General features: G+C 37.9%; 1 long non-coding RNA gene across 1 annotated transcript; it reads left to right on the top strand.

Annotated features, from left to right (window-relative positions):
- The first annotated feature begins 16,301 nt into the window (after positions 1–16,301).
- On the top strand, positions 16,302–18,224 carry LOC141439551 (uncharacterized). The gene is made up of 2 exons (XR_012452605.1): positions 16,302–17,928; positions 18,076–18,224. It is a non-coding gene; the product is annotated as an uncharacterized lncRNA (long non-coding RNA).
- The last annotated feature ends 6,130 nt before the right edge of the window (positions 18,225–24,354 follow it).

Raw genomic sequence — 24,354 nt, 5'->3', positions numbered from 1 at the left:
AATGACGTGTATTAGTGACTTAATAATTTCTAATAAAAATGCACACTCTACTCGTGAGGACTTGGTGACAAATTAGTTTATTGTAATCCCAAATCAAGGTCGACTTATTTCACGTTTTCGACTTGATCTCGCTAAAGTAAACTTATGGATAGGATCTATAAGTGTATATTGTATGAAATACTTTTTGATGTCGTTTTTTGTACAATTTCTAAGGCAAACAGTAAATAAAATGAAGGGTCCACGGAAAAACGTGTCTAGTCACCTAAGCAACTTTTTGAGTTATAGCGGTTTGAAAGTTAGTCATTACGAACAATTACTATGGTTACCATTTATTTAAAAGATCAAAAAATAGATTTTTTTATTGTTTGTTTTTTGTTGTTTAATGAGGAGGCCTGTGCCCAGCAGTGGGTCGTATATAGGCTGGGATGATGATGATGATGAATGAACTAAAATAATTTCCTTGCTCACCCGCGAACTTACGATAGCTAAGCTTATGCACAATATGCGTGTTCATGCAGTTCCTCCACCTCCACACTGTAAGAACACACACAAATCACACAAACCCATCTATCACCACCACCACACTACACTGACGCGTTTCGAACTCAACCAGAGCTCATCTTCAGAGTGACACAACCGTACACCATGCTACCAGTTGTAAGACATCAACCACACAACACACAACTAACAACAACTGTCAATTGGTAGCATGGTGTACGGCTGTGTCACTCTGAAGATGAGCTCTGGTTGAGTTCGAAACGCGTCAGTTTGTGTGTGGTGGTGATAGATGGGTTTGTGTGATTTGTGTGTGTATAGTTGGAGGTGGAGGAACTGCATGAACACAAATATTTTGCATAAGCTTAGCTATCGTAAGTTTCGCGGGTGAGCAAGGAATTATTTTAGTTCATTGATATGGACCTCCGCAAAGTAACGCCTGATTCAATAAATTGTTTTCAGATTATTTAATTCAATGGTAAGTCATAGTACTCTGTGAGCTCTACATTTTGGCATTGTTTTTTTTTATTATAATTATGATTAATGTTTTATTTTTGTATATGATTATGTTATTGCTATTATGTATTTTTATGTGTATCGAATAAATAAAATGTTTGTGTTGCTGTTGCATTAAAAACTCATTTTCAAAAAAAAGTGACTAGACATGTTCTTTCCGTGGACCCTTCAAATACAGTAAAACTCACTTCAAACAACATAGCTTCAGTCAAAATGCATCTTAAGCGGCAAAGTATATACCTATTCTAAAGGGAAAATAAAACATATCATTAACTAATTTTGTGTGGGTATATATTTATAAATTTTATACAATTGTATACAATTATTACGTTATCTAATATTATTTAACTATAATTTATAATGCGAAAGTTTGTGAGTAGTGTGTACTTATTTTGTACACACACACGCACGCACGCACGCACGCACGCACGCACGCACGCACGCACGCACGCACGCACGCACGCACGCACGCACGCACGCACGCACGCACGCACGCACGCACGCACGCACACACACACACACACACACACACACACACACACACACACACACACACACACACACACATTATAGTACGATTAGTTGGATAACGTAATCCATATTAAGCATCTCTGCAGTTTTGAACGATAATCCAATGCCAATAACAAACAATATCTACTTATCTGCAATTGGGTAATTCCAAACAAAGTTTAACCGAACTGTGATTACCTAGTGGCACTTAAGGACCATGTAAGAGAACTGAAGGACAATATCGTTGCTTAAACACAAAAGGGCCACAAGCAACTAATTTATACATACCTACGACAACCTACCTACATACCTACTTTCATTTCCATACTTGTTTAAATGTGTTGTTTCTCTTGAGGCATGGTAATCCGTTGTTTAAAGAAAGAAACTTCGCATGTTCTTATTATGCAGGATCCTTTACATTATTCACATAGCCTTAAAAAACCAAGCCCAAGTGAAAATAAAAACATGTTTGGTTCAACAGTAATTTAAAAACTCTCCACATTCAAAGTTGAAGAAGGTTTCAATAGAAAATGAGAGTCTCGTTTTAATTGGGTCACCCAGCAGGCCCAAGAGACACGTATTCACTCACCTTATATCGTCTGAACTCGCAGGTACCCTTTTAGATTCCGTAGGCCAAGGTTTCTCAAAGTGGGGTACGCGAACCCCTAGGGGTTCGCTATTCGACGGTAGGGGGTTCGCGACAAGGTTTACGTGATGGTGGCTGCAAGACTGGCAAGATGATTAAGATTGGGTTTTGGAGGTCTTTTTGTATTTTTTATTTCAACTCCAAATTTGTTACTTATTTGTTTGTTACTTGTTGTTGTTTGTTTCAGTTTGTATTTCGTTGGCAAGACGAATCTTACCTATATTTGTTACGATTTATTGAAATAAATAATATACATTATATTATCATGATGATTGAAATAAAATAAACTTAGTTTCTCCAATAGCCAGTTTTATTACTTTCTTTGAGGGAGGGGGGAGGTAGGGGTTCACTGTCGTCTAGAAACTTAACAGGGGTACGTGGAGCCATAAGTTTGAGAAACCCTGCCGTAGACAGTCTAGATGAATAAGCTCGAGCCAAATCACGCTACCATTTAGCAAGTCTCATAGTTTTGTCAACAAAATTCCTAATCGACTCTATTTCGATTTAATATTTTTGTTACGGAATCAGTGTCGATAACTTTTTGTTAAGAATTTCATTTTTCATTCAAGCTTTTTTGCTGATGGTACTTTTTGTTGACCATACTTGCACTGTCATCTACAATTAAACTACATTTCGGTACCAAATTTCAATTCAATAGTGTTAACCGTTGAGAAGTTGCGACCTGCAGAAACAATCTTGGCAGGACCACCAGAACTTCACTGCCAGATTATTGTAGAGTCGCCGAATTTGCAGAAATATAAACAAATTTTAATCATTTAGTTTATTCGTTGCTATCATCTCCATTTTAACTCAATCGGATACCAGAAAGTGACCGAAAAATGCATTAAATATTTAAGCATACATACACGTGAAGTTTATTTAAACTGTGAAAAAATAGCATCTGCTCGGTTTATATTTGGAAGTTAGATCATTTACTGAACTTAACATAAAATTATCTACACACTCACTCATCATGATGAATGGTGATGATGATGATTATCTTCACTCTTCATGATTTTAAAATAAATAAAAAATAAGTTGCTTTTTATATAAACAGCTTTGAAATACAAAAAAGTCACCCTCATAATAGTAATTATAAAAAGGTAGAAATATTCATCAAAATTTGTTATAAGAAACTCTTAATTTATTCCATAAAACCAAGTTTGAAAAGATTCTTATACGTTCTTAATTTAATGAATAATGACTATATGAACCTACACTATAAATAAAAAAACACTTAAATCTGCCAATTATACCTAATGGATCCCTAAAATGTCAATTTGAAGTAGGCACCTTACCTTACCAAAAACGGACCAAACTTCTCATTAATGATGAAATGCGAACTGCTCGCCGAGCATATTTAAAACCGCCGTGGCTTGTGGCGAGACCTCTCGGGACAAATAGGTTTCCTTTGCCAGTCAACTTTACTTACGGAATAAATTTCAGACCACCGTTTGTCCTACTGGCGATTATGATGCCATCGTAATAATTTGTGACCTGTAGGTAAAACCGCCGCCGGTTCCCAGTAATTAAGCCGTGTGGGAGCAGTATGATAAAATTTGAGGGTCGAAAACGACATCCGCGTAAAAGGGAGTTAAAAATTTACGGTCACGAGAAGTTAGCCGAGCCTACCGCATAAAACGTGGCGAATTTATCTTTTTAGGGACCCGTATCCAAAGGGTGCCAACGGGACCCTATTACTGAGACTCCGCTGTCTGTCTGTCTGCCTGTCTTTCCGTCTGTCTGTCCGTCCGTCTGTCACAGGGCTATATCTCTTAAGCCGTAAAAGTTAGACAGTTGAAATTTTCACAGATTAAGTGTTACTGAGGCCGCTATTAAAAAAATACTAAAAATAAAATAAAGTTACAAATTAAAGGGGTTCGTCCAACAAAAAACGTGTTTTTTTCAGCGTCGTTAGCCGTTGCTAGGCAGCTAAGGTTGTCACCTAGCAACGGCCCTATGCCGTTTGAATGTTTACCTTTAAGTTTGCGATTTTAATGATGTTTTATAAAGCTTCGATAATATAATATGTTTGAGTAGTTTATTCAACTTTGATAAAGCGCTCGCCAAATCCGCACCGTACTAATCACTATGTTTACCTATTGTTTTTTTTTTCAGTAAAAAAATCATACTAAGTATTAAACTCTATTTACAAGGTTTATAATACAGTTTAAAATTTATTCACACTAGTCGAGCTTCTTATTATTTAATTACACAACATTAGTAGGCCGCCTTATTTCCCGCGAATGAACCGCCCTGACAGCCATTTTTTTTGAGCCGCGCGGCGCGGGCAAAGGTTTCAGAAGCAAACAGCCAGAACCAAAGAGGATGAGAATTCAAATTGTTTTTTATTCGAAATAGGTACTTGCACAAAGTGCTTACATTTCGGCGATATTTTTAGCTTTTCTTTAGCTTGCCCTGTTTGTTTTTTTATTGTTTATTTGGGTCAAATCTTGGAAGCACATTTTGACCCACTTCCATCCAATGGTCCGATAGACTTGAAATTTGGCAGACTTATGTAAATTAGGTAACAATACAATTATCTGTTAGTGACATCTTGGTGGTCCTGCCTGGATAGTCTCTGCAGGATGGGAATTCCTCAATAGTTAATAGTACCGACTGTACATTTGGTACAGATATGTAGTTTAGACGACAATCAACATTACAGGTACAGTCAACAAAAAGTACATTCGGCAAAAAAAGCTTATATTTAAAATGAATTATTTATCAAAAACTTATTACAAGCATTATATTTATTACAGGCTTTTATTTAGTTTCACCTGTCCCGTTGTCTGTCTGTCTGTAGTCGAATCCTGCAAGTTAAATTTGGCCAACTTCCAGTAGTCAGATTGACTTGAAATTTGGAATACATATGTAAATCGCGTGACAATACAATAATCTAGTAGTGACATCCTGATAGTCTAGCCAGGATCGTCTTCGCAGGACGGAACTCTTCAACGGTTAATAGTATCAACTTGAAATTTGGTATGCAAATGTAGTTTGGATGACAATGCAAGTACAGTCAACAAAAAGTACAGTCAGCAAAAAAGCTTGTATTAAAAGTGAAATTTTTATGGTTAGGTTATTTGCAGTGAATCCGATGACAATGCAATATTATTATGACATGGAGTTGATCTGATGATAAAGCTAGCGGGTGACCATAGGAACTCTGTGATAAACGACACGACGGCATCGAGTCTGGACTCGTTTGATTCGTCTTGACGAGTACTTTGGTAACGGGGCATAAGGTACAGTCAGCAAAAAAAATTATATTAGAAGAATTTTAAGAAAAACTTTTACTGAACCCTTCATGTAAGAGTCCGACTTGCACTTGACCATTTTTGTATAATGACGTCATCTTTAATGAATTGATTATACATTCTGAACTTTTTCATAATTAAGTTGCTTGATGTTTTAGAAATGTTAATTGTGCAAATATTTTGTAACCAATAAATGCTACATACCTATTTCAAATATAATAGGCTCAAATTTTATGGTATTGTTAATTTGTGTGCTAGAATTAAGTGTTGTGTTCATAATATGCTGTAATATACATGCCATGTTTATAGATATATGTATTATTGTCTGACACAATGTAAATTGTGGAAATAAATATACTGAATATACTGAATATTGGCCAGATAAAAAAATATTCTACATAGACCGCGGCTTTCAAAACATACTAAATTCTACGTACTATGTGTGAAAATCTTGAGGTTTTTCCATAATATATTCAGTAAAAGGATCTTAAACCACGTGGGAAAACCCACGCATCTGTGTACAAGTATAAGACCAATTCAATGATGTGGGTGAAACCTGCGATGCCTAGTGGACCAAGCAGCATGACTTATTTATCTATAGTGTGGCAGCGTGCATCTTTGTAATAAACGCAAACTTTAAGGGTAGTTAGTAAAATCCCTAATTAAAATAATTTCATATTTTGTTTCTTTAAAAAATACGACTTTTCTTTCCTTATAAAATAAATTAGAACGCAATGTCACTACGTGGTTTTTATTAAAAACGTCGTAGGTAATTGCTGAGACGTGACAACTTTCACATGTTGGCTTCTTTCTCGTGTCAAATTATTGTACACAATGTACTGCTGCCCGAAAAAAAAATCAAAAATAAAGTTTACGTCTTTTATGAAAAAGCGGTCTCTTTAACTAACGAGTAGAAATGTTCACAATAATAAGGATTGGCATATTCTTCGTCTGATATCTCAGATAATAAGTTCTCAGAATAATTTGAGTTATCAGATGATGAAAACGACTCAGCTGAATCTAATCAAATCGTGCTGTGGACGCAGTCAAGCCACTCATAGTACTGGGTGATTTTTACACCCTCAGTAATTGATAATGGATCGTCCATAATCATAATTTAAGTAAAACACCACACCTTAAATCGCAGAATGACCATGCACTTGGTAAAAAAATTAATAATTTTTGCTTGTTACCATAAAAAAACGTTAACCTCACTAATACTGGTAAGATATTAAGATATTTAACGGAATCCGATAGGATTAATCGTTTCTGAATTTTGTACTGAATTTTATTCTTATATAATACAATATATATAAGAATCAAATTAATTCATTTATATAATCCTACTGAATTTGATTCTGAAGCAAGCTTAGCCGTTATAATCTTACATGTAAATTAGGATGGATCCTCAGATCCTGATTTGGTGCTTAAGAGACCTAATTAAAGACAAAGTTCTGAGGTAACAAACTTAAAAATACAACCGAATTGATAACCTCCTCTTTATTTTGAAGTCGGTTAAAAATAATAAGCTGAGCCGGTTTTCAGACTTTGTTAGAAAACTAAAATAGAATTGATTTAGTGCGACCGGTTTCAAATGTTATGAAGCTCCAAGCTTCTGTTCCAATTTATGTTATTTCACTTCAAACTTCATAATTGATAGTTTTCTCGTAACATTCCAGTTTTCGGTACCGCGGTACCGTTTTAAAGTCAAAGCAGAAAACTATAAAATTAAATGTGTGTAAATAGCCTGTGTTGGTTGATATTTAACGTTTATTTTAAAAGTTTATCTAGACCTTTATTATTGGTTCTGATTTTACCCATGGTAACAATAATTCGAAATTTGAGTAACTAGAATTTGAGTAGCTAGAAGCACTGTCAGTACACAATAGTTTTACTTTATTTACTCTTAACAATCAAAAGCCTTTTAGAGATCTAAAGCGAAACGAGTAAAAATTTCAGTAGCTGATATACATCGATAAATAGCTCAAAAATATATAGGCATGTATTTTTTTGCAAAGAAAATGTATATCATTTGGAGGTTTAATTCTTTTAGGTATTCGTATCTACAGCTTACTGTGGTTACGTACGTTATTTATTTGGTAAAGAATTAGGGAAAATAACGATCATGTGATCTACGTGGTAGGCTCTGATAGCCCATATTCCCATAGGATTATGCTTTATTCGAATGTGTAGTACTATGGGGGCTCATAAAAGTCATTAAAGGGCTGATTTACAAGAGCGATGAACAATCGAAGCTGATCCTGAAGTGCATAAAATAACTACATAATCTCGAATACTTCCATGACTAAATTTAAGCCACATTCAAAGGATAAGTTATAAGTATCGAACAACTTTGTTTTTTTTAAAGTTCAATGTCTAATAACAGCTAAACAACAACTAAAAAAAAGCTAAACTAATTACAGCGTGTATTTTTGATACTACCTCAAACTGTAACTGGACGAAGATTTAATTTTTAATTTAGAATTAACTACCAGAGCGTAATTAATTTTTGAAATATTTTCGAGCAGCAATGCGTACAATAATTTGATACGCGAAAGAAGCGTTCTGTGACAGCTGTCACGCCAACAAGTGCGACGTTTGGAACAAAAACAAAGTAGTATCACGTCACATTGCGTGCTAATTAATTTTATAAGGAAAATAATAAGTCTATTTCTTTTACTAAAATGTAATAAAATGTGATAATTAGGACCTTCACTAACTACCCTTAAAGTTTGAGGTAGTATCAAAAATACACGCACAGGTTAGGTTAGTATCACATTAACGGCAACACGATTTAAGTCATACTTTTTGTAGAGTTAAGCATAAGCCTTGAGTGACAGTCTTGGCTCTTCATGAGTTCTGCCAACTTTTTAACGGTAAAAGCATTATGAGCTTTGTGAGCCACCCAGTTACCGTACCAACCCGTTGTGGCTGAAATGTTTTACTAAATTACTAGTAATTCTACTACTAAAGACTCGTAAGTAAGCATCGAATTTAAGTAATTGTTTAAGTGAACAATAACGTTTATTCTTTTCTTACCACAACTTCGATCCCTGGTATCCTGAAGACTTTGAGCGGCGGCGCATCTCGCGGCTGGTACCGACAAAACTCTCTGTCTCCTCGGTACCACTTGACAGAGTACAGAACTTCCTGCTCTAGGTCATACACGCACTGCATTCTCACTTTGGACCCCCGTTCGGCGGCTTCTGGGACTAACACGTGAACGTTGCGAAGACATAGGGAACCTGCAATAGAAAAACATTTTTTACGTCTATATTGTATAGTCATTTCATAGTTTTTAACTGTAATTTTTTCATGTAAACTTAGTGGAAATGAAATTATTTAGAAAAATTCTAATGAATGTATACCTATTTTGGCTTAATAATAATGACCCTTCAAGAATCAATCTATCTACATAATCGCAAAATTAAATTTAAACAAGACATTTTGGAGCTATCTCTTGGGCTTTGTATTATTACTACTATATAGTTTAAAGACGTTGGAACTCTATATTGAGTTTAGAAATATCAAAGATCACTATTTGAATTTCATAGCGTGCAAGCATATCAAATTCATAGTTCAATTTACCATCTCATAACTTCAATAATGACTCAATATAAGTTTTTGACTGAAGATGAATACGTTTTAGACTTTGGCAATTCCATACATTCCTGACGTTTAAAATCGTGAAACCTCTATTTTTATGGTATTTTGGTCTAAAGTTTGTATATAACTTTAGGGTATCTAAGCTATTTCGTTGGTACTTGAGTTGAATATTCTTGTGCTTACCGTCTGTAGGTATTATTATGTGGTCCATATGGTAAAAACAGCATCAAAAAAACCTTTTTTTATAACGTAACAAATAATTACTCATTCATGCTTTCAACAAAACTACAAACAGTATCCTCGTATCCATGTCTCTCAAAATATTTTTTCTTTAATCAAAAATAAGAAAAACTTGTCTTGAACAGATTTCAGTTGAGTTTCTTGCCGGATTCTTCTCAGCAGAGGTTTTTCCGAACCGGTGGTAGTTTTTTTTACATAATAAGTGCTTGTTATGAATTGAATAAAGATATTTGACCTTGACTTTTACTTTAGGGCTTGTTCGTTAAAATGGTATCGTTATATGGCGAAACGGGATAAGCGACATTCTTTGTGATATTGAGTTATATATAGCATTGAAATCAGCAGATTTTTCTGCATCGAATGAGCTAGGTCTCTATGTCGACTTTTGTGTCTCTATGAAGACTTCCGTGTCGCTTATCCTATCGGTGATTTTTAGAAACATCGACTTAATTTATTACTACTAAGCGCTGTCTTTTTTATTAATTTTTGAATATTGGATATTAAATAAAATGTTTTTTTTATATATATATGTATCTTATATCGTTTGGCTTTTTTACGACTTTCCATCCATTTGTCGGTTATATATTTTTACCTGATCGTATAACGTATTTTTATTTACATTGTATCATTTAACCTATATCTACAGAAAACCAAAATATTGCTTAGATTAAATAACCTAAACGTCATTATCCGCTATCACCTTTTACCTGATATTAGTTTCGAGAGTCATATCGCTTATCCTTTTGTACCTGCAATAATTTGCAGCCAAGTTTTCGACAAATCATCATCACAGCCTAAATAGGCGTCTCACTGCTGGGCGAAGGCCTCCTCTCAGAATGAGGCAAAAATAGTGTAACTAACCCCCCCCAATAAAAACTTTTCCGCCCATTTACTAACTAACCTAAAGCTCCTGAAACTGAAGCTAACTGTTAACTGCTAATTAAATCAAAACTCCTAAGCTCAAAGCTATGACCTACCTATATACAGCCTACCTATATAACTAGAGCTTATGAGTCCTACTGAGATGTCTGAAACCTACTATATGATAGCGCGAAGATGTGAATTGGCCATGTGATCGTCTAGTGGTTGTCTAGTGCCTAAATAAAATGATAGACCCTTCGTTGTGTCCGTCCTAGGTAACCCATACGGTACTTTTAGTGAAAGGTGAAGATTGGTGGTTCAGTATTTAATTTAATAACACTACCTATCGCCTTATATGATCACCCTGAGAGAGAGGAGCCTACTGCTCAAGACTTGAGAGTTGATAATTTTGGTAATTGCGTGGTTATGAAGTGGTTAATTAGTTAATAGTATACAGCAAATCTCATCTGCCTATCAATTCTAATTTTTAGCTATGTTAGTTCCACAGCGGTGGGATTCTAGACTCAAATGCAAGCTCAAATGTTGTATCTAGGTAAAGTATATAATCACCAGCAATAATGCTTGCCAGTTGTTTGTAGATGAAATATATTTTCCTTTCCTATAATGTATTAATGCACTATGTGTTAGGTTTATTCTTACTTTAGCTTGTATTTGTATTGATTGAATACTCATGAAGAATTATAGGATTTATTTAGAAATAATCTACATCATCACTTTCAACGATTAATTATAAGCTTGAGGTTAATGTAGAAAGGGTTAATATATATATATTATATGTATAAACCCCCCCTTACCTCCCACCGTTTATAGACCGGGTTAGTAGATAATAAATCGGGTATTCTTATCTTACCAAGTAAAGGCAGATTGTTAGATTTGCAGGTAAGTAGTATTCATTCACTACCTATAGAATACCAGCCAACTTAATATCTATTGGATGGAGGTAATGGTCTTCCCGTCTGTACAGTTAAACACAATATGAGTTACTCACTTTAAGAATACTGCAATTAATTATATTATTGTTTTGTAAGAATCTGTCGATAGCAGATAGTTTATACATTTATGATTAATTCAGTCTGGCTCTCAGTACATGAATAGCGTTCCCCTGTCAAGAATAGAACTTTGCTACATGCCTAGCTTTGACCAAATATAACACATAAATGTCGAGAATTTTCTTTGAATGGAATTATCAGTAGGTATCCCATAATTGTGTCAACATCAGACATAGAAACTTTAATAGATTATTTTATCATTAATTTTCTATTTTCGTATTAGATGTCCCTAAGCGCTCCTTAAATCTAGACTTAATTCTAATCTTAAGATTAGGCAAAATCGCGCACCGTGCGGTACTCTCCCTAGGAATCACTATCCGACCGAATGGCCAGTTCAGTCAGACAACGATCCCCAAGCGAGTCCCCAGCAGCAGCATCATACATTCACCGGCGAATTTCTAATGATAACCGTTAGTTCCCTACAACGCCCTATAAACCGAACGCGTGTTAACCTAGACGACGTACGATCAAAACCTAACGGACCTTGCCTAGTTCTGGTCTCCTAGTACAATAAAAGTGGTAAAACCTACCAAACTCATGAAGTTTGGTTTTACGCCCTATAAACCTATGAAATACCGCCTAGTAAATACCTTCCCTACCACAAACCTATTCAACGTACCTAGATGCCCTAACAAACCTAACCTTGTATCGATCTACCTAGGCCCTAGGCTAAAATGTAATACTTACGTCCCAAAACTAGAGATGGCGAGCACCTCACATTTATTTTTAATTGCGTGGTGTGTAATGTTCAAAGTTTTCCGGAATGACAGGGAAAACTGCTAGCTAACTAACTAAGGGATCGAGGTGGCATCCTCTAGTGTACCTATTCCTAATCCTACGCCATGTGTAATAACCCCACCCGCGACCGAAGTCAGGGATGCGAGTGGAGTAGGGCGGAGAGATAATTGTGCGAATATATACATATATAAAGGGGGGTCCAGCACCACCGAACTCACGTGCACCGACACTGCGGATACACGGTGCCCGGGTACGCGCCGGGGAGAAGATAGCCTGACCGCCAGAGTTGGCGACTATAGTCAGACGCGGAATCGTTCTCCTCAATTCCGTCCCGTCCCGAAGGACGTTATACCTCTAAACTTTCGTATATCACCGTTAGGTATCAGGTTTAGAGGCCGGGAACCTCGTCCCGTACAGTCCCTACTTTCAAGCGAATATAAAGCGGTCCGATCCCACAGAATAAGGAAAACTGGAGGGCTAATAGCAAAGGAACCGAAACAAAACGCATGGGTACTCCCCTAGCGACATCGGCTCCGCTACCATCCCGCCAGCTATTCACAACACAAAAATGAAGCCTGGAGAACTAACAGCGAAAAGACCGAAACAAAACGCGTGGGTAACCCCAGCGACATCGGCCTAACACTGCCAGCCCGCCAGCTTATATACAAATAAAATCGCGTAGTTACTATGTAGATCAATTACCCAGCAGCGTAACGACCTGCACTTGAAAGAACCCAAAGTTGACTATCCGTTCCTACGAGCCGCAGCCCTTTTTATAGTTTTTTCGTGCGACAGCGTGTATTCCTGCTATAACTACATCTACCCCACCTGCTAATACTGCTAACACTCCTACATTTCCTGCTCTATAAGCACTTCCTGTTTCCCCAGCTACTAAGGCGCCAGCGCCGTTAAGAGGTTTTCTTAATATTGCTGCGCCTCCGGCCGCCTGCGTTCCCTCGTTTCCGTGCATTTCGGGCCCTTCCGCATATCGCTTCAGCTAAGTCTCGCGCATCTCGCGCGCTTTATGCTCCTACGGTTACAACTGCGCTTCCTAACATCCAAGCGTCTACAACTACAGTAGCTATTCAAGGTTTTCCTACAATTCATACGACTGCGCCTACACCTGTGTTTTAGGTTACTAAGGAGACAGAGCCGCTTAAGAGGTTTTATGTAATACCGGTGTTTACGTACACAGCTAAGACTCCTACTATTGCGCGATTCCGTGCGGCAGCGCCTCCCGCGCGTATACCTACACTTCCTGTTACACATACTACTGCAGCGCCAACGGCGTTTCGTGCTATGCGTTTCCGGCGTCCGGAGAGCTTAAGTAAATTCCTTCATTTCCTAGCACTCGTCCTACTGCAGAGACAGCGGCGTTTAGAGTATCGCGTTTCGAGCTACTTAACCAATAGCTACACTTCCTATTCTTTCAAAGACAACGGTGTCTCTTGCGTTTCGTAAACTTCGAGCTCTTACTGGAACAACTGCATTTCCTATCATACAAGCTATTACTGGGACAGTAGCGACCCGAGGGTTTTCTACACTTCGCGCCCTTGCGCCTACAACCGCGCTTTCAACTACCAGGGAGACAGAAGCGTTTAAGGGGTTACAAGCAATCCTACACTTTGGCACACAGCTAGTCTTAATACTATTGCGAATTGTTACGAGGCAGCGGTGTCTACGCGCACATATACGTTCCCTACTATATCGACGTCTCATACTATGTGTTCCGAGAGCCAGAAACGCTTAAGCCTCCTCCGCCATCTCCTAGCGTACGGACTATTACACAGGCCGTGGCGTTCTAAGCATCTAGTTTCGAGCTACTTGAACTTCAGTTATATTTCCTATTACTCCAGAGACAACGATGCCTCCCGTGTTTCGTAAACCTAAGGATTCTACGGCCGTAATGGCTTTTCCTGTCACACGAGCTATTTACAAGCTAGCTGTGGCCCAAGGGTTTCCTACAATTCAAGCTTCTGTGTCTCTAACTGTGTCTTCGACTACCAGGGAGACAGAACCGCCTAAAGGGTTACAGTTAATTTCTACACTTCTTCATACAGCTAGTCTTTATACTATAGCGTAATACTATGCGACAGCGACGCCCCCTGCCACAAGAATTATTACAAAGTCAACGGTTTCTCTCGCGATCCCGGCGTTTACATATATTCCTACATTTCACGACGTCACATATATAACTCAATCTCCTTATGCTTAACGCTCTCCTCGAGCTAAGCACCTAGCTGGATTTCCTACCTCACTAACTACCAGGATAACAGGAGTCATAAGGAGTATACAAGTACTTGAACTACAACTTTCCCGGGCCCTATATGCCTCCATGTTCGCGCTTCCAGCCGGATCTTTCACAGTATAAATCACCAGGAACGCATCACCTAACAGGAGTACTACGCGGTTTTACTAAGTCATTCGAGTGTGATAGAAATAGAGTTCGCGAAGGTCAGAACGAGACAGACATATGGCTGTCAGTTCCGAACGATAAAAGAAGAATATTGCAGCTTGAATGGAGTCGCCAGAGTGCGAAAGAAATAGAGTTTGTAAGAGTAAGAGCGAGACAGGTGAACGACTCTGAATAATGAATGAAGAATGAAACGTAAAAGTTGATTCTAAACAATATGTAAAAGAGTTAGACCATGAGACGCACGATACCTTCTTCTCTATCCGCTTTTAATTTGTTTGTGATTATGGCCAAATCCCATGCATTTAAGGTAAATTTTACAATATGAATCACTAGGGAGGCAGCGCCTAATAGGAGAACTACCGATTTTTATTAATGAAAGTGTTAGAACGCGAAGGAAATAAAGTTCATAAAGGTTGTAATGAGATAGTCATATTAACACCGTAAGATGAATGGAAGCGAAGGTTAGTTCTAAGTTTGAATAATGTATGGAGCTGTGAAAATCGAAGAGCTTTATTGTTTTATCATCAAGTATATTATATTTTATTTGAATCCATGTATTCACTTGTGATTAAATATAGTCACCCTTTCTTTTAATGTGATCATTTAGGTAAATAAATAAGCGATTAACCGAATAATAGAGACCAGACATGGTAAACAGCAGAGGCTTATTTAATACATTGTGAACTTTGCAGTAGTTATTTAATTTTATGTTTATTTATTTATTTATTCATATATTTGTGAACGAAGCGGTACAAGGTGTCTCTTGTTCCGTTTCAATCACCCCAAATGTTTTTGTAAGTGGAAACTGTTAAACTGGAAAAAACATTTCAACAACCTTTCACAAATATATGAGTCTTAATTATCACTTTTAATTTATAAGCGCTCTTCCCATGAATGAAAGTTGTGGCGTGGTGAGTATTTATGCCAAAAGGTATTGACCAAAGTAACTAGAGGAATCTTCAGACTTTCGACAGTTTGATTATGGATCATTCATCACACCACGAGGGAGCGTCGGACAGAGGAACTGGTTGTGAGACAGTCAGCTCTAATAGCACTATATCAGCTCCTCCACCCCAGTCTTGCATCTGCCTGTCGACCGGAAATGGAGCCGCCAATATACCCTCCTCCAAAGCTGGATGGTTGAGCGCGAAGCATCAGTGTACATAAAGTACGGTATCCGTCATCGTGGGCCATAAACATCCGTTAATCAACAGTCTAACCCTAAACATCCCTCCAGCACCATGGACACTAGTCCTTTGGTGAATGTGTAGTGTAGTGACGATTTAGCATTAGCACCTTAGCATCTGCTTGGGTGGAAATCGTATAGTAATGAATTTCTGGCGCCAGCTTCAACGCTGATGTCATTGATGACTTAACCTATCACCTTCTGCACAAGAAATCCATTTGACGAGTGCTGTATCAAAGGTTAAGCGCCGATAAACCATCATAGTTGCCCACAGAACTGTTGACTTGTTATAGCCTCTCACATTGTTATGATGTTAAGTCCCTAATTTTTTCGTCAGGTCAAATGATTATGAAACCAAAACACACTCTACTCATCCTTCCTCAACCTCTTTTTCACACGCGCTATAACAAACCACCAGTCCATAAGAATAACTTAGATGTAGTGTTTTCAACGTTAAAATTAAGGTTGTTGAAAAGGACTTAATATTTCATCACTTCGATTATGTAACAAGCAACCACCCAATATTGTTCATAACAAATAATATATCTTGCTAGCTTATAAAGCCCACAAATTATCTGCCATCTGACTGCGTTCTGTTACTGCTCCTACGAGTGTCAACACACGAAATTCCAAGTAACTTCGTTCGCTTTAGATATTTGCCCTCCTCAACTTCATTGATGACGCGCCCCGGACTATTCTACGATAATTTCAAAATTCTTCATCTAATTTACACCCTAGTTTTCCTTCTTTTCTTTTTGTAAGATTATAGATATTGCCGGACGACTATCAAAACGCAACCCGGTCCGTTCCGTTTCCATACGTTATTCATCTACGTTCCGTTTTAGGCCCAGAGCGTAATTTTGATAATCGCTATTAACATCTTTCCTGATTAATTTAATTAGCAAATAATATATTTCCACCGATTTTTGGTAATCCCGGTCATTCGCTAGATTTTATTTAGGTTTTATTTCTGGCTTGCGGCCATCCGAAATGTTAAATAACGCGGGTGTGTACTGCGAGGTTACTGAGCGGCTACTACCAACTCGAGGACCAAAGACCACTTCGCTCCATTCCTTTCGTTCGCACACCATCCGACATAAGCGTAAATGGTAAGTAATTTTGCGGAATCCTAACCTTAATTTGTTTGATTCAAGTCGTGTTCAAGTGATTTGGATTAATGCCTAAGTTAGAATACACCCCCCCGTTTATGCAGTCTTTTAATTCTAGTTAATTTATTATACCCAGCTATTACAACATACTACATATATCTCCCTTTTGTTCGTATCGCTCGTATTATTTTTATTACTTTTATAGCTAATAGCAATTACTGTTACTTTTTTTATAATTCAAAATGTATGATGTACTAGTTTCCTTAAACGTTGCGTCGTCATTTCTCCCCTTTTGTTAGGTGAATGGATAGGTAAATAACATATCCACAGCATGCTAAGTCGATAAGCGAATGAACTGTATGGTAGTATTTTAAATCTCAACCTTTTAACGCAACATTTAGTCGGTTTCGATCTAGCATCATTATTTTACATATTTATTTTACTCGCTCCAGGGCCCGATCTGCGGTGTTCGATGCCGATATCGGACCTGACGGCGTACTCTCCCTACACGAACTTTAGGTGTTGAGATGACTCATTGACGTAGTCGATAATCGATACCTCGCTCGCATTTAATCTTAAAACACCTAGCTGTGATTTTACCAATTTAATCAATGGACACAATTAATTTGCAGATTTCTCCGTTAAACATTAGCTATATATATATTGCTTCTCATTATCTTGCGGCCCACAACCGTTTTACGTCTATTTTGTCTATGGACATATGAAGTAGTGAGAAAAAAAACTTAGCGCCAATGCATTAAGTCAAGCGACTGTCATTTATTTTTATTTCGAGCGATATTCTCATTTGTCTTGGATTAACAACAAATTACTCAAATTAAATGTACTTTGCTGTGGTAACTGTGCGACGAAAGCTGCCCCAGCGTTTTTGTTGCAGCGTATAAAACAACACCCGGAGCCCGAATGTTGAATGTTGCATCTACTGATATCGACGATTTGTTGTTTCATAATGTTGCGGAGAAAATAAATTGTACAATAAGGAGACCATGGGACATATAAGACCTTCATGAATCGAATTTGGATAATGACCTAAACGTACTGTATAAGTAAAGTAAAAGACAGCGTCTTCAGTATACCTTTGAACACCTGACTGTCATGTTCGAGTTTGTTTCATTGTGGCAGAGTTATTTCAACCTTGACGTTAATTGAGTAAGGACCAACAAGAACCTATCATTCCTAAGTTCCACCATCTGCCTGTTCTCACTAAGCTTAAAAGTGTATTCTTGAAAATAGCAAGAGAGGACCCGTACCCAATGGGTGAGTTGTCTTGTACCATTTATAATTTAGTATATATATTTTTATTAATACATTATTGTTCACTCATTGTTGTTTACTCCCCTCATATCTTTTGTCTGTCTTGAGCTTATTTGTAATTAAATGACCGTTTGCATTTTTTTGTTACAGGTGACTTTAATAATGGAGGAAATGGAGTATGCGGTAGGCATGTCCCTTGCAACCCGTTCTTGGCCTGACTTTATTAACAACTGTATATGCATATGACAAAGAAGAATTGTTCAATTTTCTATGATAAGCCCCTTAGGAGCATATAAAATGTATACATGTTAAGTAATTAATTTAATCACTATCGCATTCAATTATGAAATTGGGTAATTTTGTTTATTGTGCATTATTAAATCTCTTCTTCATCGCTAGAGGTATTTACAGTAATCAAATACTATTATGATCAAGTTAGATTCTTTTGGCAAATCAACAGGCACATAACTTGGCTTTCTCTTAAATACCTATTCTGCAATCCGGCCACTGCTGCCGCGTTTGTAATCAGTTTATACTAGAATTGGTCTCTCTTTTTTTCTTTGGAAAGCCAACTATACAATAATGAATTAATGTTCCAGATCTCGTAATCCTATGATTTTAAGCGAAAAGGACCCTACCGCTGTTCTTTATGAACAAGACACACCCCTTTTTTTTAATAATTCCGCCTAAAGTGTGGTTCATATTTTGTGTTTAAGAATAAAGTTTTGGCTTTTTACCTTTTGTATTCATCATCTCTTTTTATTCATCCCAAGCCTTATGCCTACCAAAGAAATCCCTGCAAACTAATTGATAAAAGGTTCCTCCCGTGCGCTAATACTATCCTAACAGCGAATTGCCCTGTTAAATTAATACTGAAATAAAATAGGTAAGTCAAGGTTTAGATTTAAAGTATACACCCCCCCTGACTATATAACTTTATAATATAATAAACTATTACACCCCCCCGACTTTTCAACCTTATAAACCATAATATAGCTGAACTACTAAACCGCACGACTGGGCTTTCGTGGAAATCTCGCCAAAGCCCTCCCTGTCCGAGTGGAGGCCTGCGCCTAACAGAGGAACGCGTATATGGCTAGTATGATGATGATGACTAATTTTACCGTCTTGTCCTAAGTCAAAGTGAATTAACCTCATACATCACCCTCAGTAATAACTAATAACACAACAATACAACAACACAACCTAAATTTACCAACTTACTGATGCCTATCGATTCGATACAATTGTACCTCTAATCATTTAGAACGTAAAATTAATTATATTTCGAATACACATACCTACAATTCGTACTTGACTGTACTTGATTCCCGGCCTACATATGGAACCCTTTTATAAATAATTATATTTTTATCAAGCAATGTGTATCGAATGACGCTAAATATTATTACGACACGGTTCCCACAGAGTACTTTATACATACATACAACTGAACTGACGGTTTCGTGTCGGGCTATGAACCAAACTGGATGACTGTACCTACCTAACCTATACCTTTTGTTACGAATTTTTATACAGATAAACAGATTAATTTTTATTTAGTAAAATAGACATAAGCTAAACGTAGCACCCTATGAATAATAATTATTACCTTTTGTACCAAACGCGACACATTCATTATAAAAACTCGGGTTATCCAATATCTCCGAGCAACAAAAAATGTTGTTATCTAAACTAAGTTCGATTTGACTATGATGGACAATAAAAATGTACCTGTATTACATAAATAACACAGAAATTAAATTTCAACTTTTACGCTAAAACCATACAAAATAATGACAGAAAACTTATCCTTTACTACAACTTGGCAGTATGGCCGTATGCCCTTTACTTTTCTGTTTCCCTTACTAGTCTATGGATTATTAAAAACAAACAACTGTGTCTATACGACGGCGAGCCTACTCCGAATCCGAAACTCGAGCATCGAAGCCCGTATAGCACTGTCCTGCTCGCTCGCGCATTAAAGACTATAAGCGTTAGAGGAACCGAATGATACGAACCGGGACCCACGAACCTCGCAGTAGCCCTGCAGGTTACCTACCTATATTTTCTTTGACTTGACTGACCTAGATTATTGACCTAATTGTTACTTTTGAAACGATTCCAAAGAAGACAAGCAATGCAATGTGCAATTCAAGTAATCTAAGTAATATTTAGTGCAAAATAACCTAGCGACTGTTATGTTTACGTCTCAGACGATGCCTACCTACTCCAAGTTAAACACATAAGGTGATAAACTATGTGATAAAAGACTGAATAACGGAGTGCAAAATTGTGTAAAATTAGTGTAATAAACTATGAACTATGAGTGAACACCGGACATGCAGTGATTTAAGTGGATAGAATTGTAAAACACATTGACGGAACTTATTCATTAAGCATATAAAATTGGAAAACACTGTGACGGAACTAAGTCAGTGGACAAAAACCGTAGTGTGTGAAAGGGTTTAGTTCTAAGCAATTATGTAAAATTCAAGTAAAAATCTACTTTACGATTGTGTATTATGTTATTTCCTTTATCAATATTAATATACCTGCCCTATAAATTATAATTTCAAACGATAAAACTACAAATAAAACCAAATCTTTACTCTCACTTCCATTCCACGGCAACACTGGCCCAAACGGTTGTTTTCGTAGAGAATACAACCGCTGGGCATTCCCTGTTTAACCTAGAGGACTACCTAATTATTTACCTACCTATAAACAGTTGAATATATAATAGTAAATTCTATAGTAAATCCTTACATTTTCTAATTAATCACCAATTTTCAACCTATTGCTAACTAATTTAACTTATAAATATTATATATCCTGGTCACGGATTATCACTGAAACTAACCCCCCCCAATAAAACTTTTTGCCTATCCTAATTAATCTAAACTCTACTAAACTCAAAGCTGAAGCTAAAAGCTCAAGCTAAAGTTCTAAAAATTCAAAAGCTAAATCTGAAGCTAACTGTTACTTAAATCAAAACTCCTAAGCTCAAAGCTATGACCTACCTATATACAGCCTACCTATATAACTAGAGCTTATGAGTCCTACTGAGATGTCTGAAACCTACTATATGATAGCGCGATGATGTGAATTGGCCATGTGATCGTCTAGTGGTTGTCTAGTGCCTAAATAAAATGATAGACCCTTCGTTGTGTCCGTCCTAGGTAACCCATACGGTACTTTTAGTGAAAAGTGAAGATTGGTGGTTCAGTATTTAATTTAATAACACTACCTATCGCCTTATATGATCACCCTGAGAGAGAGGAGCCTACTGCTCAAGACTTGAGAGTTGATAATTTTGGTAATTGCGTGGTTATGAAGTGGTTAATTAGTTAATAGTATACAGCAAATCTCATCCGCCTATCAATTCTAATTTTTAGCTATGTTAGTTCCACAACGGTGGAATTCTGGACTCAAGTGCAAGCTAAAATGTTGTACCTAGGTAAAGTATATAATCACCAGCAATAATGCTTGCCAGTTGTTTGTAGATGAAATATATTTTCCTTTCCTATAATGTATTAATGCACTATGTGTTAGGTTTATTCTTACTTTAGCTTGTATTTGTATTGATTGAATACTCATGAAGAATTATAGGATTTATTTAGAAATAATCTACATCATCACTTTCAACGATTAATTATAAGCTTGAGGTTAATGTAGAAAGGGTTAATATATATATATATTATATGTATAACCCCCCTTACCTCCCACCGTTTATAGACCGGGTTAGTAGATAATAAATCGGGTATTCTTATCTTACCAAGTAAAGGCAGATTGTTAGATTTGCAGGTAAGTAGTATTCATTCACTACCTATAGAATACCAACCAACTTAATATCTATTGGATGGAGGTAATGGTCTTCCCGTCTGTACAGTTAAACACAATATGAGTTACTCACTTTAAGAATACTGCAATTAATTATATTATTGTTTTGTAAGAATCTGTCGATAGCAGATAGTTTATACATTTACGATTAATTCAGTCTGGCTCTCAGTACATGAATAGCGTTCCCCTGTCAAGAATAGAACTTTGCTACATGCCTAGCTTTGACCAAATATAACACATAAATGTCGAGAATTTTCTTTGAATGGAATTATCAGTAGGTATCCCATAATTGTGTCAACCTTAGACATAGAAACTTTAATAGATTATTTTTAATTATTTTTCTATTTCCGTATTAGATGTCCCTAAGCGCTCCTTAAATCTAGACTTAATTCTAATCTTAAGATTAGGCAATATCGCGCACCGTGCGGTACTCTCCCTAGGAATCACTATCCGACCGAATGGCCAGTTCAGTCAGACAACGATCCCCAAGCGAGCCCCCAGCAGCAGCATCATACATTCACCGGCGAATTTCTAATGATAACCGTTAGTTCCCTACAACGCCCTATAAACCGAACGCGCGTTAACCTAGACGATGTACGATCAAAACCTAACGGACCTTGCCTAGTTCTGGTCTCCTAGTACAATAAAAGTGGTAAAACCTACCAAGCTCATGAGGTTTGGTTTTACGCCCTATAAACCTATGAAATACCGCCTAGTAAATACCTTCCCTACCACAAACCTATTCAACGTACCTAGATGCCCTAACAAACCTAGCCTTGTATCGATCTACCTAGGCCCTAGGCTAAAATGTAATACTTACGTCCCAAAACTAGAGATGGCGAGCACCTCACATTTATTTTTAATTGCGTGGTGTGTAATGTTCAAAGTTTTCCGGAATGACAGGGAAAACTGCTAGCTAACTAACTAAGGGATCGAGGTGGCATCCTCTAGTGTACCTATTCCTAATCCTACGCCATGTGTAATAACCCCACCCGCGACCGAAGTCAGGGATGCGAGTGGAGTAGGGCGGAGAGATAATTGTGCGAATATATACATATATAAAGGGGGGTCCAGCACCACCGAACTCACGTGCACCGACACTGCGGATACACGGTGCCCGGGTACGCGCCGGGGAGAAGATAGCCTGACCGCCAGAGTTGGCGACTATAGTCAGACGCGGAATCGTTCTCCTCAATTCCGTCCCGTCCCGAAGGACGTTATACCTCTAAACTTTCGTATATCACCGTTAGGTATCAGGTTTAGAGGCCGGGAACCTCGTCCCGTACAGTCCCTACTTTCAAGCGAATATAAAGCGGTCCGATCCCACAGAATAAGGAAAACTGGAGGGCTAATAGCAAAGGAACCGAAACAAAACGCATGGGTACTCCCCTAGCGACATCGGCTCCGCTACCATCCCGCCAGCTATTCACAACACAAAAATGAAGCCTGGAGAACTAACAGCGAAAAGACCGAAACAAAACGCGTGGGTAACCCAGCGACATCGGCCTAACACTGCCAGCCCGCCAGCTTATATACAAATAAAATCGCGTAGTTACTATGTAGATCAATTACCCAGCAGCGTAACGACCTGCACTTGAAAGAACCCAAAGTTGACTATCCGTTCCTACGAGCCGCAGCCCTTTTTATAGTTTTTTCGTGCGACAGCGTGTATTCCTGCTATAACTACATCTACCCCACCTGCTAATACTGCTAACACTCCTACATTTCCTGCTCTATAAGCACTTCCTGTTTCCCCAGCTACTAAGGCGCCAGCGCCGTTAAGAGGTTTTCTTAATATTGCTGCGCCTCCGGCCGCCTGCGTTCCCTCGTTTCCGTGCATTTCGGGCCCTTCCGCATATCGCTTCAGCTAAGTCTCGCGCATCTCGCGCGCTTTATGCTCCTACGGTTACAACTGCGCTTCCTAACATCCAAGCGTCTACAACTACAGTAGCTATTCAAGGTTTTCCTACAATTCATACGACTGCGCCTACACCTGTGTTTTAGGTTACTAAGGAGACAGAGCCGCTTAAGAGGTTTTATGTAATACCGGTGTTTACGTACACAGCTAAGACTCCTACCATTGCGCGATTCCGTGCGGCAGCGCCTCCCGCGCGTATACCTACACTTCCTGTTACACATACTACTGCAGCGCCAACGGCGTTTCGTGCTATGCGTTTCCGGCGTCCGGAGAGCTTAAGTAAATTCCTTCATTTCCTAGCACTCGTCCTACTGCAGAGACAGCGGCGTTTCGAGTATCGCGTTTCGAGCTACTTAACCAACAGCTACACTTCCTATTCTTTCATAGACAACGGTGTCTCATGCGTTTCGTAAACTTCGAGCTTTTACTGGAACAACTGCATTTCCTATCATACAAGCGTTTAAAACTACAGCTGCTGTTCAAGGTTTTCCTACAATCCATACTGCAGCGCCTATACCTGTGTTTTAGGCTACTAGGGAGACAGAGCCGCTTAAGAGGTTTTATGTAATACCGGCGTTTACGTACACAGCTAAGACTCCTACTACAGCGCGATTCCGTGTGGCAGCGCCTCCCGCGCGTACACCTACACTTCCTGTTATACATACTAC

The sequence above is a fragment of the Choristoneura fumiferana genome, chromosome 21, assembly GCF_025370935.1.
Source record: "Choristoneura fumiferana chromosome 21, NRCan_CFum_1, whole genome shotgun sequence".
NCBI lineage: Eukaryota > Metazoa > Arthropoda > Insecta > Lepidoptera > Tortricidae > Choristoneura > Choristoneura fumiferana.
The sequence above is the reverse complement of the archived record's forward strand: the minus strand, read 5'-3'. Positions and strand labels throughout refer to the sequence as shown.